The sequence below is a fragment of the Lactuca serriola genome, chromosome 1 (assembly GCF_051521515.1).
Source record: "Lactuca serriola cultivar US96UC23 chromosome 1, Lser_US96UC23_V15, whole genome shotgun sequence".
In the NCBI taxonomy this organism is placed as follows: Eukaryota; Viridiplantae; Streptophyta; class Magnoliopsida; order Asterales; family Asteraceae; genus Lactuca; species Lactuca serriola.
Genome location: NC_136408.1, coordinates 32,178,145 through 32,199,046, shown reverse-complemented (window position 1 = coordinate 32,199,046; position 20,902 = coordinate 32,178,145).

The following is a 20,902-nucleotide window of genomic DNA, read 5'->3' as shown; positions in this document are numbered from 1 at the left end:
CCGCCCTAGCCTCCTATGATGTGAGCTGGGAAGCACAACCTCGAGCCATCTAGGGATCCACCCTACCCAAGTGTCTATCCGTGATCCGAAGTGTAGAATTAGTTGGTACCTTCACATGGCCCACCTGCTCATAGTGGTAACAAATCCTAGAGCTCAGCGGCGAAGCCTGCTAGAGACAGTCCTTCGGGAAATGTCCATCCCTACTGCAATTGCGGCATGATATCGATGATCAACACATCCCATCTTGAGCTCTCCAACACTTTCCACAAGTGCGACCCCCTCTGTCCCCAAGATCGTGTGTCAGCAAGATTGAACTGCTTGGCTATAACTGCAAATGAACGGGAGTCTAACTCTGCTCCTTCGTCTGGGTCTCAATCTCAGTCTCCTTTCCCCGGGCGGTATCCTGAAGCTCGGAGAGGGTACTGTAACGTTGGGTAGACACAAACTATCGATTATCAATCTTGAGAAGTCTCAAGTATCACATCATATGAGCCTTCACTGAAGCAGCAAACTCAGGACAGAATAGAGCCCTTTCGGTGAACATCTTGGTGATCACCATCACCATCTCTGTCGTATGTCTCAAATCTAGGTACTCTTGAGCCAATCTATCCCTCTCCACCAGGGGAGCATACCCCGTGTGAAACATCTCCGAGAACCACTCCCAGGTAACAGTATCCCTTTGCTCAGGAGTATAGGAAATGCTAACCAGGTTCCACAAGTCCTTCGTGCCTAGTCGAAGGAGGTTTAGGGTGCACCTGACCTTCTAGTCCTCTGGACAGGAGCAGGTGAAAAAACATCCATCCACATCTGAAATCCATCCCATAGCCACAATTTGGTCCTTGACCCCATCGAACTCTGGGGGCTTCAAGTTACTAAAGTCCCGGTACTATAATAAACCTCCTCCTCAGCCTCTCGCAACAACGACGGCTACGGTGGCTACATCAGTAGCAGTCTCAGTAAGGGAAGCATAACGATCATCAAACAACTCAATCATCATGATCTTGATAGACCTAAATAGCTCTGGAATAGAACCCAGAACAGTGGTATCCACTTCAGTGGCAATCAACTCCCGTATCTGATCATTAGCCAAACCCGACCTATGCTGGCCACCCGCTCCAGATCCAGTACCAAATCCTCTCGTGAACATCATACTGAAAATGAACCAAAATATATAACAAATGTCACAATTCATATTATTACAACCATCACAGAGAGACTAAATCCTCAGGGTTTATGACTTCCTTGCTACGTGTACGAGTCATATGCTTTCAGTAGTACGGGCCCATACTACTTTCCATACCTACCCATATTCGTCTGAATGGATCATCTCAAACTACCCGAAAACTAAACTACAATTAGGATACGCATACATTCTATACTCACTCTCTCAATAGTGGCTAATCATTCTTCAACTGTCCTACTACACCCATACTCATTTATGAAAATTCCACCAACCCTACAACCGTTCATGCATGCTAAGCATACATAACGTTGGATTCCACAAACAGTCGAATACTTGATTCTACCCTAAGCCCACAACCAAGCGAGGAATAGGAAATAAGGCTAAACCCAACATTCTCAGGATATAGAATCTTAGTTATGTACAACTATGATGCACATACTAAGAAATTACAGTAATGATATGAATTTCATCTAACATACAAGAAGTTCTCTTAGGCTATCAGACATCATACATCAGGAAATTCTATCATGCAATTCCTAAAGATCCCTAGCCTATCACTAGCATGGGTTCTATCATAAACATCATAAACAAATAACAATGTAGGTAACTTGGGGTATACTTTCTTGCTCCATCTGATCGTACACATATCATCCTTCCTTGGTTACTTTTGAAAAGAATCTTGAAAACTCTTACAAATCCTAAGTTTGAGTCTGGATTCACATGAATGCTTATCCAAGTCGCTCAAACCAGGGCTCTGATACCAACTTGTAACATCCCAAAAATCAAAGTAAATTTTCCATTTTTCAAAAACAACCAAAACCCATAAATGTTTACAAAACATAGTTTCCAAAGTGCCAAATCACAAATCAAAGTATCCCAAAATCAAATCTCATAAACACGGAAGGATGTGCACGATCAAGCCTTCGCCTTGCCCCGATCATCTAAAGTACCTGGAACATGAAACATAAATTATAAGCCAAAGCTTACTGAGTTCCCCCAAATACCACACACAACCATAAAAATATACAAAATACATGATGGTCCACAATCACCCGACTGGATTACCCTAGCCCACAACCTCCTGGTTGGATTTCCATTTGACCCACAATCTTCCTATTGGATTCCCACTAGCCAATAACCTCCTGATTGGATTGCCACTTTGTCTCACAACCTCCCGGTTGGATTGCCATCGAGTTTCTTATCCGACAATCCAAAAGCAGTACAGCCTCAAACCATACTATGTCGACATATGCAACAGATAAACATATAACCAAAAAATAGATAATCATACAGATCTAGCAGATCACTACAGCATAAGAACATCCTATATACCAGGATACATAACCGAATGGGTTGGCATTGGTGCCTTCAACCCACGAGTACAGTGAGGAGACTCACCTCATAGTTTGAAAAGATAACACAAAAGAATGTCACTCCAAATGCCAACTCTACAGGTCACCTAAACAAAAAACAGTGACCTAGACACAAAATACAGCTCAAAATACCCAAAATTCCCATAGGTCCAACTTGGTCAAATCACAGGTCAAAGGTTAAGTAAGAAAGTCAAAAGTCAAGGTAGGCTGATTATGCCCCGTGCACTCGGCTACTATGATGGGCGTAGTCGAAATATAAGCAATTCATTAGGGTTCAGCCCAGTATGCGTAGCTTACCTTTTGGTACGCTCGGTATAGGCCATCTCAACCTAAAGCTTCAAATTAAGAGCTTATTCCTTTAATATCTCTCTTCCAAACTCAAAGCTAGACCCATAACATCATTCTAAGTCATAAAATTTCCACCTTTATGACTTTCCATGGCTAGAAAAGGTCTAAAAACTAAAACCCTAACTTAATAATCTATTAAGACATCATAACTCTTGCATATAAAGGTTTTAAAGGACCAACATCACATTTTTATCACTCCTAACACCTAAAAATTTCTAAAATTACAGCTCTTATGGTTAGAGTAATCCATATTCATGAATACAAAGCTTATGGGACCAAAATGAACACAAACTCAAGGCTAACAAGATCTAAGCAAATAACTCATCAAGTTTCAGAGTTTATACCTCCAAATGATGCTTGAGGGTGAAACATTTCAGGAACCAATATGCCTTGAGCTTCCAAGATGATTTCCTCTCCTTCTTCTGTAACGCCCGTAGATCTGGGCTAGTCAATTTAGAGACGATAAGTGTCAAAAATGACTTTTTGATAGAAGAGTGTTTAGAATAAATAATCATAACCAAGTTTTAGTATATGTCACAAGGTTTCCGTACATATAAAGAACGCTAAAATCCGAGACGAAGAAGTTATGACATGTCGAAGTTTCGCGACAGATTCGGCACGACACTGTAGGACGTAAATAGTGAATTTACGATAGAGTGATATTTAGTCTTAGTAATCTAAACTAAAGTCATAGAAGACGTTAAACCAAGAGCATACATAAAAAGAACGTCTAAATCTGACTTCATATGAGGAAGTTATGATTTTTTGAAGTTCCAACTTAGCAGTATGCAGCCCAAAGTTCGAATATGAGATCGAGTGGTTTCTAGCTGAAACAATATAAACGAGAATCGAAGATCTCGTCGATAGTAATGCAACGGTGAAAAGATAGACGGAAACGGATGTCAGATGAAGAAGTTATGAATTTCTAACGGAGTTTTCCTGTCTCGGCCTACTAAAAATAATATAATAAAAATAAATTCAAAATTAGCCGACGGAGTCTAAGCGAGAGTTGTAGAGCATAATCTCACCTACACGTGCATATAAAGAACGTCAAAAACGGAGCTTGTATGCGAAAGATATGAATTTCTAAAGTTCTGGGCACGAACCTCAACACCGTGTCAGAGTTCACAACGTGAACTCAATTATAACGTCTCCTGGAGCCTGTTAGACCCAAGTTGTGATGACGCACCTGATGATGACTGAACTCACAATGTGAATATTTGAGATTCACAACGTGAATCCAGAAAATGGCTCTATAAATAGAAATCAAAGAGCAACCTATTTTGGTTACTAATTCCTTCACTCTCTCACTCCTGATACCCTCTCTAGCCCTCTTGAAGCACCCCTGAAGCCCCGATATCATCCCGACACCTGAAGCAAATCCTGACACTCCAAAGATCCCGAGAAGAAAAGAGTTTTCGAGCCAAAGCTCTGCCTGCGAGAAGCCCGGTTCGTGAAGATATCCCGGTTTCATCGAAGAATACTACTTTAAGAGCCATAGTACTATCCGATAATTGTTTTATCAAGTGAGTGCATAGTCCCTTTCATGAACATGATTTTAATACAAGTATTGCTTGAATGTATTAAATATATGTTTTTTGTGAGTTATTTGATGATGTCTGAATTACGTGTTAAAGAACATACATGATTGTTTATCATAACTTAGGTTAAAGAGTAAACCTAAGGTTTGTTATAATGGTTATGGGGTAGTGTCTCTTTATGAGTACGAGTGAGATATATACGGAGAATAGAACTTTAAAATATCTCATTGATCCGAGAGTATGGATTAGACATAGTTATTCGTCCCTAGTCCGAGAGTATGGATTGGACTTAGTTAATTGCCATTAATTCGGGAATATGGATTAAGACTTAGTCATTTGTCATTAATCCGGGAGTATGGATTAAGACATAGTCAGTTGTCCTTAGTCCGGGAGTATGGATACGACATAGAATATGTCATTAGTCCAGGAGTATGGATTTAGACATAAACCAAATTTCCCTTATCCGGGAGTATGGTCGGACACAATCATGGACTCGATAATATGGATTAGATCCGGGAGTAAGAGTTAAAATTTAAGGTCCAAGGGTATGGATAGTCTCGTTGAGAGGATTGACGGGGTGGGGTAAAAGATTACTTTGATTTTAAAATAAAGCATAAACAAATTCGTCTTTTCTGGCCGTGAAATTTGGGGATGTCACATCTTCTTCCTTCAAGAACATCAAAATGCACTCTCAAACTCAAAAAGGCTCACACAGAGGATTAGGGTTTGTTAGGGACGAATTGGGAGATGGGGTTTGATAAGGGAAAAGGTTTTAGAGAGTAAAGGATGCTTAAATAGTTCTCAAACCCTAAAAATTAGGGCTTACACATTTGACACGTGCATCCTGCGTACCAAAGAGTACGCCCAACGTACACACAAAGTGGCGCGTTTCAACTAAGTGCCACATGGGACCAATTTTGCAAAAAATTTCATTCTAAGGGGTATAAATGGAAAAATACTTGGATCAAGGTGCTATAAAAATGGGGATGTCAAATTTTAAGAGCAGCACATGCATAAAATTTTCATCCGTCTATCCCTATACATGGGATTGGTCAACATATGTCTCCTATGGAGTATCATACTATCCTTAAATATCGGCTCATGACCCTAATATTTCCAGTTGACAAGATATATCCAGTGTGTCACAAGGCATATTTAGACTCTTTTGGAGAGCATGTGGTCCATTGTAAATAACTCTTTGGGTTTAAATACCGACACGATATGGTTATGTATGTTTTGTTTGACATATTTCAGTGTGTCGTGGTTTCTACCAAGAAAGATGCACTTGTGCATTTCTTGACTGACCCGACAGAAGTAAGGTCAACCCTTAGACCGGGTGATGTTTTGGTTTTTAGATGGGTTGGAGGGAAACACACATGTCTAGATCTTACAAAGGTATCCCATCACATGGGCTCGAGGGATGAGGGTTTAAGGAGAGGCAGGATGCTTTAAAAGCTGCTACATGCAAAGTCACAAAACATGAGAATAAAAATTGATGTGGAAAGTCACAAAACATGTACATGAAAATTCACAAAAGCTTCCACATGCAAAGTTACAAAATTTTATGTGCCTTTCTTCTAATGTGTTGATTAGCTAAATTATCACTCAATCTATAAATATCCATCATGTTATTTGTGAATAACATATATAAAGTTATAACTGTAGTTTGAATATCAGGGTTTTTTAAATTGATGCACAACTCCATATGATATGCCCATCTGAATAATAAATCAATTTACAAAAACCAACCTATTCTTTTATTAAAAACAAAAAAAACTCTATGGATCATTCATCAAAGAGTTGTAGTGTACACAAACTAACTTATAAAACAATGGCAAAAACCTTCTCATATAGACTATTTAAACTTAACTTCACTAAAATTGAATTCATTTTTATGATTTGATAGCTCTTTAATTCTTCATGCATTTGTTTAATATATGTAGATATTATTATGAAAAAGTGAAGACGTTAAGACCTAATTTCAAATCCAATAAATTTCTATCAAAATCGATGACAACCTAGTAAACCGAGATCAAATTTTATGAATAATGAGGTTGTCACGTACATGTTGATCAAGTTAGAGTTGACGAAAGTTCAGTTCTGTTGATGTATATTTGATTGATACATGTTGAATGATGAATATTTGATCGATTGGTGAAGGTTCAATGATGAATATTTGATTGATTGATGAAGGTTAAATGACCAATTGATGTTTTTTTTATCAATAAATATTGACAATGAATATTTGATCAATTGATAAAGTTTAATGATGAATAGTGTTTTGTAGGAGTGATCCTATCAATTAAAGAGCTATTTCCTTATGCATAATAGAGTTTTTGCTTAACACATATTGATGAGAATAAGTAGGTCAACTGATATGTAACTATCTTCTTAGTCCAAGATTTATATATTGCATGAGAAGAGCTAAAAATCAGAATAATGGTACTTTTGAATTGTTGAAATAAATCCCCCATTAGCATTGGTCAAGATCGCATTTCTCATGTTAAGTGTAGTTATGTTATTTTAAAAATAGTGTAAATGTTATTATTAACACATATGTAATGAGCCTAATATTATAATGAATTAATAATTCGAGTATGTTGTGATGTGTAGTTATAATATATGTGACATGTTGAATAGAAAACTTCTAGATAAAATAGAGAAGCTCACTATAACTACTCCAGATTATAGTAAGGAGTACCTAAAATTATTTCAAATATCTAAAAGGTGATCATGAAGTGAAATATACCACTAACACCACATCCTGAGAAACTCATATAAAACACATCAAAAGAAATTGCAGAGTATAATATAGTGTCCACTACGAGTTAAAAGAACCAATTTACAGGTCCTTGGCATGATTAGTTTGTAGTTAATATGAAAGAAAGGTTTTATTCTTATAGAATATATAAAGTAACTATCATGACATATAAACATATACTTGCTACCATATGGTATTTGAGGAAGAATAAAGACGATGATGGTAATCTTGGACACCGTATGCATATTGGTTAGACTTATAGATACAAATGTACCATTTAAAGATATATTTGATCAATAACAAAAGTATGTGGTCCAAGTAACAAAACCCAAACATTGTGTTCCTACCTTATCACCATAAACAAATCGAAAGACCTAAAAAAGAGAAAATTAGTGAAATGTTACAAGTCTAAAAATAAAAAGGGGTAACTTAAGAGTTAAAAAGTACAATGTGGTGCAAGTAATAATGAGAGTAAATTTGGTTAAAGTAAAAAAGGCGAGGAAAAGTGTTCATGTAAAGAAAGTTGATGGTGTACACAAACCTGGCAATTGATGGTTGTGGTGGTTTTTTTTGTTATATGGTAAATGATAATATCCCTAAACAATACTAGTTATATTATTATTTTAATGTTGGTATAATGATTTTAATTAAGTATTGATGACATGTTTAGTTGTCATGTTTTAAACAAAATGGTTTTTGTATTAGGTTGTTATAGTTTTTCTAATGTTTTGGGTAAAATGGTTTTTGTATTAGGTTGTTACTGTTGTTCTAATGTTTTGGGTGCTTAAATTTTATATATGTTGGTCTAGTATTTTGAATGCCTACAAAATGTTGTTATGTTAGTTGACAAAGTTGGATGCATAAACAACTAGTTATAAAAAAATGTTTATGATAATTAGATGCCTAGAACAAGTAGGTTGTCAAAAATGATTTTGAAAGATTTCCCCGGTAGGTTATCAAAATGGATGCCAAAGTTGGATTCCTAAACTAAAAGTTATCTAGTTTGGATGCCGAAAATTATATATCAATAATGGTTTTCAAAGTCATTTATGTAAAAAAAATATCACTTTGGTAATGTAGGTTTACCATATTGTTGGGTTTTTATATATTTTCTACTTTTTTTTTTACCGTATGTCTTTACAAATCTATGATTTTCAATATATTCAATCTATTTACCACTTTAATCAACAAAGAAAACATAAATTAAATATGTGTATATCTATTAAGAAACATACATGATGCGGTTCCGTGTCCATTACCTTCATATTCATTATAAACCTAATTAAATGACCAATTTACCATTACATATTATTCATTTCTTTTTAAGAAAAAGTTCCAAAGTAGTTCACAAAATTTAGGTTATTTTACGTGGAAAACCAAGAAAAATACAAAGAAATTATAGCTACACAACAAGTACAACTTTAAACTTTTAACTTCAACCAAATGCTTTTCTACAAATTCTTTAAAGGAATTAGTTTATCTTAATAGTCCTAGAATTACAATGTACACCGTATTAGATACTGATGGAGCCACCTAAATTTTCAAAATTTAGGTCATGGTCATGTATGTGTATAAACACTGGAGAATAAAAGAATTACATGCTTATATTTAACAACCATAAAACTTACGACCGAAATTAAGAAAGGTTAATGATCATCTGATTATTGCTACTCTTCCACGTAAGCAATAACTGAGTTTTCTAACCATATCATCGGGCATCTTGATATGTATTATGCCATTTCTCTTGATACTGTGTATCTCGTGATCATCCATTTTCACCATATAGATGAAAAAAAGCAACAACAATCTCTTGTACAACACTCAGTCGCACCCCTTGAAGGGACCTAGGGGCAGCGCCTAAGCCGGTGGTCACATTGTGTCCAAAACTACTACAACTACAGGGTCAACAACATATCTCATACTAGAGCAAGTTCCATTTAACATAAGATTTATGATTAAGTATAATAACTTTAACATGGATTTAAGTGAACCATATTTTAAAAAAAATCACATGGACATTATGGATGAGGTAAAGAGAAACGATGAAAAAGAAGAAAGACAAAGTAGAAGTGTGAAAGAGAAAAAAGATGATTTCTGTTGAAATTGAAAATGTTGGATAAAATGATGGATTTTCTTACATGTTTTTGGTATATGATTTGAGTTAAGTGGGCAAGGCAAACGACATCGAGCACAAGCACCAAGTGTGTAACATCCAAGTTTTTATTAACCTAGTGGTCTTGAACGGAAAGTGATAAATATGAAATCTAAGTGGAATTGTTATGCAAAAGTACAAAGAAATCATATATATATATATATATATATATATATATATATATATATATATATATATATATATATATATATATATATATATATATTACAAATGAAATTAAAATTCCTTATTAGAAAAAATGAAAAAAATAAGAATATAAGGTGAATGTCAAAGTAACCTAGAATGGAATATATATATATATATATATATATATATATATATATATATATATATATATATATATATATATATATATATATATATATATATATATTGTAACGTCCCCAAAAACACGACTCAAAAGTTCCATTTTTAAGTTTACCATAAACTCAAAAATAAAACATCATTGATTTCAAAATCACTAAACACAAGATAGTTATCATGTATGATCAAGACAATTAGTGGAAAAACATTATCAAAGCATAAGTCCCAAAATCTCTATTGCGGAAAATCATAGTGTGATGCGACGCAATATAGCCAGCCCCTTCCCCTTTGAGCTGGAAGTACCTGAAATACAAACTAAAACAGTAAGCACAAAGCTTAGTGAGTTTCCCCACCATACCACACACCAATAATAAACATACTACCAAGCATATCCGAGTGCCGGCCTACCCCTTCGGTCTATGTCAACCAGATACTATCGAGCATATCTGGGTACTCGGCTTGCCCCTTCGGTCTATTTCAACCGGATAATGTCGAGCATATTTGGGTGCTCGACCTGCCCCTTCGATCTATTCCAAACGGATACTAGGTCTATTTCACCGCTACCACTACTATATAATAACACACATAAATCACATATGATCATCAAGCAATATGTGAACAATGATAATTATCACACAGACAACCATCATACTATAAAATAAACGAAGGGTCAGCCTTGGTGCCATCAACCCGTAACAGTCACGAAGGGAGACTCACCTCAATTGCAAATGTCAAATCATACTCCTTGGACGACTCGAAACTCCTCTCCATATAGTACAACAAATTTACTAACTAGACATTAGATCTAACCTGTCCCCAAGGCCCAAACCCTGATTCATGACATAAGGCAAAGGTTCCCCAATCTTTGCCCTATTGGGCCTCTTCCTTCCAAGGCCCAAATTTCAAATTAAAATGTCCAAGTCCATCCAACTAAGCTTTAAGGCCCAATACCATAAATCCTAGGCCTAGGCCCAGAGGCTTCCATAGGTGGGCTTGAGGCCCAAAATCCTATGGCCAAAAAACCATATTTGACCCACTGCATGCATATGTGCGGCGTACTTGGCACGTACGCTAGCCTTGAAGCTTCATTGTGACTTAATCACTTAGAAGCTTCATTGTGACTTAATCACTTAAGTCCTAACGTCCATAACATAGATCCAGGACCTTAAAGACATCCTAAACCATAAAGTTATAAACTTTATGTTGTTGCATGCATGATTGGGGATTAAGACATGATTTAAGTCCATAAACACAATTTGTGGCCATCTAACACTTGCATGGTTGAGGCAAAACCATCAAGGCCGGATTTTTATGGCTCCAAACACTTCTAGGAGCCTAAAAGGACAGCTCATATGGACTGGAACTTCTAAAACTCAAGAAACCTCAACTATGGAGCCAAATGCAACATAAAACACCCCAAAACTAGATCTAAGCATGCAATGGTCAATGTTAAAGCTTTATACCTCAAATGAGCCATAAATGATGCCAAACTTTTGGATCTACAATCCCTTTTCACGTTCTTACTCCTTCAAACTCCTTCTTCTTTAAAATCACCAAAAATGCTGAAGATTAGCTCAAAATGCATGCAAGAGGCTTAGGGTCCGAGTGAAGCACTTTAGGGACAATGGAAGCTGAGAGAATGAAGGTTGGGACGAACTTAAGGTCTTTATATAAGGTGCAAACCCAAAAATTTAAGGTTTGCATCTGGCTAGCGTACACGTGGGGTACACCCAACGTACGCAGGGGGTTCCCCCGCTTTGCGCCTCACCTTTGTACGCCGTGTGTAAACTATGTACGCCCAGTGTACAGTCCTCCCCTTCTCATAATATTATCATTATTATTATTATTTGATTAAGAGAATACCTGGAAACTCGGGCATTACAAATCTCCCTAGGGATGTCAAAAACCCTCGTGGGACCCCGCTCCCGCGGGACCCCGATACCATACGGGACTAAGTTTTAAAAAAAACGGGAGTGGGAGCGGGGGCGGGGGGAAAGTTAAACCCCGTTTATTTTTGGGAACAGGGTCGGGAGTCGGTATTTCCGTCCCGTACTCCCGCAGGGGCCCCGGTTGTACATTTATGTAAAATATATATATTTAATATAAAATACATATACAAAATAGATTTTCTAATTTTAGGTTTAGTGTAGGTTTCACTTTCCCGTTTCCAATTAATGGATGTTGAATATGTAGCAAATTGATCATATATTTTTGGACATGTAAGTATTTTATATTTGTAGTGTTGCATTTGTCGTATTTTATATTTATAAGATTGTTGGAGTTGTCGTTTTGTAATGTCGGATTTTTTTTTTTAGTTTCAAAAAGATTAGGTTTTAAGCTTTTAAAAATATTAAAAATAGGTTTTTTAGCATAAAACAAAGCAGTTTTTTAGAAAAAAAATCAAATTTTAAGCCTATAAACCGGGGGAACGGGGGCAATGGAGGTAACCGGGGGCGGGACAGGGGGCTATGTAAACGGGGGATCCGGGAGCGGGAGCGGGGGTGGGGACAACAACTGATTTCGGGAGCGGGGGCGGGGGCAGCTATTTCCGCTCCCGTTTGGTCCCGTTGTGTAACACTCGTGTTTCTAGCCTAGGCATTTGTATTGAGGTGATATTGTAGGTTAACCTTTGTAACTCATTTTGAAGAAATGAAAAGGAATTATGTGAATATTATGTGAATTATGTGTTTTATGCTTAATTATTAGGGTTTAATTAATTAAGAATGAAAATAAGTGTCAAAATTAAAGTTTGAGATGAAGCCGTTATCTTTACATAAAGTTGTAGTGGTCGAAATAGGGATTTCGGGGATATAAATAATACCAAAATCTGAGTTATAACGAAGCAGTTATGACCTGTCAAAGTTTCGCAACAAATCCGGCACGGTGCTGAATGTCGTAAAAAGTGAGTTTTTGACAAACTACTTTTTAGCCTTAGTTATCTAAACGAAAGTCGTAGTATTCGTTAAACCGAGAAGTTCGATAAAAATAACGCCCAAAATTAGCCGACGTAGTCTAAACGAACGATGTAGAGCGTAATTTTAGCTACGTGTGCACATAAAGAATGTCAAAAACAGAGCTCGTATGCGAAAGTTATGGATGTTAGAAGTTTTGGCACGAAAATCGAGAAAATTCGCATAGTCACGAGTTGCCACGTCACCCTCGCCTCGCATGTGCCATGTGTCAGAAATGGTGAGTCATGCGAAGCCATGTGTCAAATTATGATTTGACCGAAGGGAGGCCCAATCTGAACCTCGCACGCCTTAGTCCGAGCCTCGCACATGGACTGCTAGACCGCGGTCCAATCAGCAACCGCCACCGAGACCCTCGCACGTGCTGCCATCTGTGCACCTTCGCCTATGGACCCCACCACCGGAACCAACTTCGGACCTAGACCTCGGTCCAATCACAGACTGACAACGAGCCCCTCGCAGGTGCGAGCCATGTGCGAGCCACCCCCCTGCGAGCCTTCAGATCTGCGACGCGTGGCCTCTTCTCAGCCCTTGGATCAGAAGCCTCCCCCTATAAATAGAAGGGTGCGAACCCTCCCGACTAGAATTTAGAAACTGGCTATTTTTGGCCCCTTTTTCACTATTTTGGCTATTTTCATATCCCCCGAATCCCCGGTACTTATTCCAAAGCCCGAAATACTCCACGAAGTGCCCGAGAAGCCCGCAAAATTTATCTTTTCGGTTTTGAAGCCCGACCTTTGCAAAGCCCGGTTTCTCAATAAAACTCCCGGTTTTATTAGAAACGATCGTTTTAGGAAACGAATTGCTGCCCGATTATCATCAAATCATGTGAGTGTATAGTCACTTTCATTTTACACATAGATATGAAGTATTTACCTTATAATACGTGCTATGTGTAAATATATTAATTGTTTATTTGAGGTGACTGTTGAGTTGATGTTTTATACAAGTTTTAAACTATATAAGTATTTTTATCTACAAATATGTTGGGTAGAACATGGGTAGATAGTGATGTGTGATAAAATAAAATTGATGAGAGGCCTCGATGTGTTTTGAGATCCAGTCATCTAGCGGAGTTTGGATGACGACCACGGACTTTCTAGACAGTCCAGTGGGAAACATTAGCAGGTCCGCAACCTGTAGGTGTTAATGAACTAGAGTGTTCATTCGTTGTACTCCGTCCCCCTCATGGTTGCCTTTAGGACATGTATGGTTGAGGAAACCCCTTAGCAGTAGTGTCCATCCCAATTATATTCTTTAGGTTAGGTCCATTGTGAAAAGTGTTTAGGGACGTAAAGTTAGGATAACAGGAACGGGTAATCAGGGTTATTGTTGATTGGTGAACTTAATAAGTTTATTATTACTGTGGGTTGAAAAACCTATATGCTCACCAGGCTCCCAACCCTGACCCATTCAGCTTTTTATGTTACAGGTAGTGGACCCCGAGCATAGTCGGAGGACGACAAGAGATTTTTGGATTATAAACCAGTAGTTGTAAATAACTGTTGAAAGGCTTATAATGTCTTGTTTATGCTTTTGATCTGTATCGGAACATGACATCCCGAGGTTTTGATATGAAATGAAACTATACTTTTCTTAAAGAAGGTTTTGATAAACTTTTATCATGTTTTGTTTTGGGAATAAATTCCGCAACATCTTTTAAAAAGATTTCTCTGATTTTATTTTAAAAAGCATAAATTAAATCGGTCTTTTCTGGCCGAGAAATTAGGGGATGTCACAGTTGGTGTCAGAGCATTAGTTTAAGCGAACTAAGAAATTATAGAATTTCTAGACTTAAACTTATAATGCTAAGTGATGATTGTGAGATGAGTGTCTACCATATTTTAGACACGAGCACTAGTTTATTTTAGGAAAGATGCCTAAAATGCCCTTATGTGCTAAATGCCATGTGTTTGCCATGTGTGCCATTATTTGTTCGGATCTATGGTCTGTTACCGACCGGATCTAGAAACCTTATGTGTGTAGGATTCTAAGTGTATGATTACGAGATTAGAACTAACATGTAAACGTTTTGGAGTGATAAGGGAATTAATATGTCTAACAAGGATAAAGACCTAAATTCTCCTTATTTGGTATATAGATTGTAATGGCAAGAACTCGTAGTGGAGCTGCAAATGCAAACGGAAACAGGGATCAACAGCCTCAACCTCAAGTAGTTGAGCAAGTACCTGTTTTAGGAGCTGCACCTGAGCCAATGACGATGGCTGGGGTACAAGCAATGATCCAGATGATGTAAGATCGCCAAATGGAGGTGACAAGGCGATTACTACAACAACATAGGGAAGAGACTACGATACCTGTTGAATAGCCCGTGTTGAATGAAGGGCAATCAGTAGGAGGGAACTATAGTGGGACTCTTGGTTAAGCCAACCCACCGATAGTTAGACAAGACAACCAGGATGGAGGAGTTGATGGACGCGGGTGCAAATACAAAGATTTCATGGCATCTAAACCGCCGTGTCTATTTGGAAGTCCGACATCGGTGGAAGTCATGAATTGGATCTCCGAAATGGAGACGATATTTGAAAGTTGTGAGTGCAGCAACAAACAAAAGACCGCACTTGCAATTCCTCTATTAAAGTCTGGTGTGTTGAGCTGGTGGAAGTTACTAGCTGATTCGATGCCCAAGGGAGAAGCTAGTAAGATGTCTAAGGAATATTTTGTGGTACAACTGAAAATGCAGTACTGCTCTGAGCAGGATCTTCTGGAAATCAACAATGAGTTCCAGAATTTAAAGAAAGGAAAGATGAGCATTACTGAATACGCTGCTAGTTTTATGGAAAAGATGAAGTTTGTTCCTCATCTAGTTCCAACTGAACTCTCAAAGGTCAACAAGTTTGCCCTCGGATTACCAGCGGACTTTGGTCCGATGGTAAAGCAAGCAACCACTTTGAAAGCCGCCATCTGGGCTGCTAAGAATGTTGAGGTTCAGATCAGAGAGAAGGGTCTGGAGAGGGAAGAAGTTGGTGAAAAGAGAAAATTTGAAGGAACTTCAGGTTCCAACAAGAAAACCAAATTTTCTAAGTCCAAGAAGTTTGGAGGAGGAGGAGGTGAAGTGAAATGGTGTGAGAAGTGCAAGAAAAAGCACTCTGGGAAATGTAGTGAGGAGGTGACTTGCTTCAAATGTGGAAAGACTAGGCATTATACCAACGTGTGTCCGTCCAACAAGAGGGTATGTTTTGAGTGCCATGAAGTACGACATGTTCTTAAAGACTGTCCAAAGAGGAAGGATGCAACAAAGCCCAATCTACCACCAAAGCCGAAGGCGAGAGCCTTTCAGATGACACTTGAAGCTGCAAAAGAAGAAGTTGTTGTCGCTTCAGGTACCTTTCTCGTAAACGAATTGTCTGCCCAAATTTTGTTTGATTCTGGAGCCAATTACTCCTTTATATCGCATGAATTTGGTAGAAAACTAGCTTTGCCTGTAGATAGGCTAGTTAATGCTTTATTAGTCGAGATTGTTAGTGGCAAGTTTGTACCTGTTAGCCATCATATGAAAAACATCCTCATTGACTTGGATGGGAATAAGTTCCACGAGGAATTATTGCCTATTGAGTTAAATGGATTCGACATAGTTTTAGGAATGGATTGGCTTAGTGCCAATGATGCCGAAATATTGTGTAGGAAGAAGATAGTAAAAGTAAACCTGCCAGGGAAAGAGTCATTTATGGTTTATGGAGACAAACGCAGAGTAAATTCTGGAATCATTTCCCTAATGAAATCCAGAAAGTGTTTGGCCAAGGGATGTACATCATATCTAGCGTTCGTGATCGATGCTAAGATGGAAAAGGAGGAGGTGCAGAATATTCCGGTGGTGTGTGATTATCCGGAAGTCTTTCCTGAAGATCTTCCCAGATTGCCCCTGATCGACAAGTAGAATTCAATATCGACTTGTTACCAGGAACGGAACCGATAGCAAAAGCACCGTATCGATTAGCACTAACAAAGATGAAAGAACTTATGACACAACTTCAGGAGTTATTGGAAAAAGGTTTCATTCGACCTAGTTCATCACCCTGGGAGCCCCTGTGTTATTTGTAAAGAAGAAAGACGAGAGCATGAGAATGTGCATCGATTACCGGGAGCTGAACAAAGTGACGATAATAAACAAGTACTCGTTGCCGAGGATCGATGACCTGTTCGACCAGTTACAGGGTTCGAGCTATTTCTCGAAGATCGATCTTAGGTCGGGATACCATCAACTAAAGGTAAGAGAGAAGGATATCGAAAAGACTGCATTTAAAACAAGATATGGATACTATGAATTTTTGGTTATGTCGTTCGGACTAACCAATGCCCCTGCAGCTTTCATGGATTTGATGAATAGGGTTTGTAAATCATTCCTAGATAAATCATGTTGGATTAATGTCTAAGTCCATAACTATAATTGGTAAGACTTGACCCGACCCGGCATGGTCCATTTGGGTTGCATGGCATCATGCACTTGGATAGACTAAAATGAGAGAAATAACACTTAAGGTTTATTAATATATTATAAGTTATAATATATTTATAGAGATTATTTAATTAGTATTGATCAATAATTGATTTAGAATTAATTATGTGATCAAAAGAAGACTAATTAAATATATGGGTTGATTGTGTAAATCATCCATACTTATATAGCGGGCTAATGCTCCATGGATTATCAAGTTGGGCTAAAACCCATTGGATGCTCCATGGTGTATTTGAACCTGTGGATCCAAGGAAATGGAAAGCCATGACAATTAGGGTTTACCCTAATTGTAACAACTATATAAGCATCTTATTGATGTGAGAAATCGGCGACTAGATATGCATGGAGGGCAAGCCGATTCTTGAAGTGTTCTAATTTCTCTCAAAGTTATTCCAAGTGCTTATGGTGTTGTGTGAACCATTTGAGGTGTCACACTTGGGGCACTAGGCACTCAAGCTTCATGAAGACAAGCACCAACAAAAGGTATGTTATTCTAACTTGTGTTATTCAAAGTTTTGTATGCTAGAATAGAACAATACATTGGAAAGTTGATATTTGCATGTATAATAGAGAAAACATAGATCCAAGGTATTTAGGGTTGCATGTACACTTAGGAGTGTTAGATTGCTCAAAACCCAACAGTGGTATCAGAGCCTAGGCTTGTTTTCTTGTTGTACTTGCTTAAACTGCTTAAAAATCGACTTTTGGTGCTGTCTGCCCAGCAGATTCGCCGAGTCCATGAAGAGACTCGACGAGTCCAAGGCAAAATGCATCCAACTCGCCGAGTTTATTCACGCACTCGACGAGTTGGACCCCCAGACAACATATTTTCGAGTTTTGGCGCTGGAATTGGTCTAGAATCATTACCTTTGACTGTTTTGGGCTTATAAAACTTGTTTTGAATGTGGTAATGATTATGTTAAACCAATTTCAATGCTATAATAAAAGTTTCAAGTTTATATGTGTTCATGTTATTCTTGAAAATTGTTGATTATGAATGATCATGCTTATGAGTTTTGCTAGATCATAGGAATTGTGTGCAAATTGTTTGTTGATATAATTCATGATCTTGTTGAAAATTGTATGGAGTTCATAACTTGTCCTCAAGTTATGAATTTTCAAGAATTTTATGTTTCCTTGATTTATGATTTAGTTTAGATTGATAATGAAAAAATTATGTTTTAGTTGTTTTCAATCCATATTAGTCTAAAAGAAGTTCATAAAATATGTTTTTGTAACTTGTCTTCAAGTTATGTGAAAAGTCATATTTATGAATCTTAAAAACTCATAAAAGTTTTGTAGGTTACATAAAATATAAGATTTTTTCCATTAAATAGTTTAATGACTCCATAACTTGTCCTCAAGTTATGGATGTTGAAGAGACACTTCTTTAAATTGTTTTTAAAGAATAAGGGGTTACATTAAAATGAAGAGTCTTCATTTTAATGAACCATTAAACTCATAAGTTATGATTTAAAGAGTCTTGAAATAGTTTCAAAACTTGCCCTCAAGTTTTGGAATTTGAAAAGTTACACCTCATGTATACTTTAATTCCAAATTGAACATTGAAATTTTAAAAAGTTTAAAATTCAACCCTTATACTATTATTATAATTTTAATTATATAGATATGTATAAGAGGAAGTCAATCTTACCGTTAGTAGGCCTCATTCACAAAGCCGGTCTATAAGGGGGGTATAAGGTTACTGCCTATAAAATGGCAGTTTAATGGGTGTCCACTCTCACCCACCGCTTCCTTGACTGGTGGAGGGTCGTTAGCCGAACGGGTAGGAATGGACTATAATTCTCCCTTCATTAAAAGTATAATGAAAAATACTAAGTAACTAAACACTTATAAATTCCCAATCTTAGTTACTTAGGAAAATGTGAAAAGGTGCTAGCCCATAAAATTACACTTTGTACCTTACCAAGTCGTTAGTGGAGCGTGTGTGGTTAACCGGCACACTAACATGGACTAGTAAGAGTGGCAAAGGGTAACTTGACTTTATTATAGATCGGTGGAGCGTGTGTGGTTAACCGGCACATCGATTAGGTAATATTGTTAAGGGTACCAAGTCAATTTGTATGGTTATTCACACCTTGTTTGTGATCCTCGGCATCCCAGTCACAAATTTGCGAGGGCACAATCGAGATTCAAACATGCCATTGAAAAGTTCAATGTATCTCAAAAGATCTAGGAGTTTCAAAACCAATAAAACCTAATAATAAAATATTTCGTTTTCATGGTGGAAATTGGTAAATCGTCATTTACCTACCTTCAACTATTTTATAATTTGGATTACGGCATTCCTCTTCCAGTTATAAATAGGTTGCTGGGTCGTAGCCTTAATATTTCATATTGGGTGTTATATTAAGGACTTTAAATCAACTAACTTGAATTTCTCCCATTATAGATGTCTAGTTTAGACAGCTATGGTCTTCCCAAATATTTAGGAACAAGCTTCCTAATGAAGATGATATCCCAAATGGCAATCAAGGTGAAAGATCAATCCCTTTGTTGGGCATTTTTGGGACTAGAAATCATACTTCACTTCATCCACCTCCTCCAATAAATCTCCCTATCCCACAAGTTTTAAGACTTGATAAGTTCTAAGTCACTCAATCCCTATTGGCAAGCAAAGTCCATATGTGCTTAGATCTTGGGGATTAAGCCACATATTGACAAGTCGGGAGAGTCGGGTGTCAAAGTCTCGAGGTAGCTGGCTGCTGACTTGGTTCTTCAGTCACTCCCTGATGACAGGTCGCGACAAGACCCTTAATGATCTTACATGTTTGCTTGATGATGCTAAATCAGCAATGATTTGGAGCATTAGTAAAGCAAATTGGATTGGAAGATCTACTTTCCAAACCTATTTGGAAATTGAAAATAGTGACATTGGAGGTCCAGGAAAAACTTTCTCTTCCCAATGGAAAGGGATCGGCCATAGTTAACTCGGTTGACCAAATGGTAAAGAGAAAGGTTAATTCTGTGATAGTCCCATGTACCGTTTCCAAAGAGTCCATATGATTCTGTTGCCAAAGGAAAGACATTGGTTGCGAAGCTGCTAAATTTACCTGAAACATCTTAAGGATGGTAAAGCCAATAGGTTTGACTCTACTTCAGGTAAAGTCCATTGTCTAACTCTATTAAGTTTCTATTCTGAGATTCTTATTGCATAATGTGACGAGGTCACATGTTGATGTTTTAAGAATCAAAGAAAAAGTGAAGAAACTTAAAGGAAAGTATATGCTAATTCTGATCGCGAAGATGGATTTCGATCGCATGGTTCGGTGATCAGAATTTTGAGTTGTTACTTAAGAGTTATGATATATTGCTTAGGAATAGATAACAACAAGTTTTCCATATGGATTGTAAGGATAAATTTTTCCGCAAAGTTTTAAAATAAAAAGAAAAAATGGTTTTGATTTTATTTATTTTAAGTATCCTTACAATGGCATTTATGAAAAATTGTTGATTATATGTTTCCATTGATAAGCAGTATGGGTAAATGGATTTGATTCTTTCATCAGTGGAAGTGTCATAATTTACCAAATAAGGAAAGATTCTTATCACCCAAGTTTCAGTTGGATAGAAACTTGGAATCATGCAACTTGTATTGTATGATCATGAGAATTTTTTTATATATTTGGGAAATTAAGTCTAATTCCTTGTTCACATGTATATGTGAATCAAGTGAAGGACAAAGGGATCGGATACACTTGGGTGTGCACTGATCAGGTCCACCACAAAGTTGATAAGATTATTCATTATGAT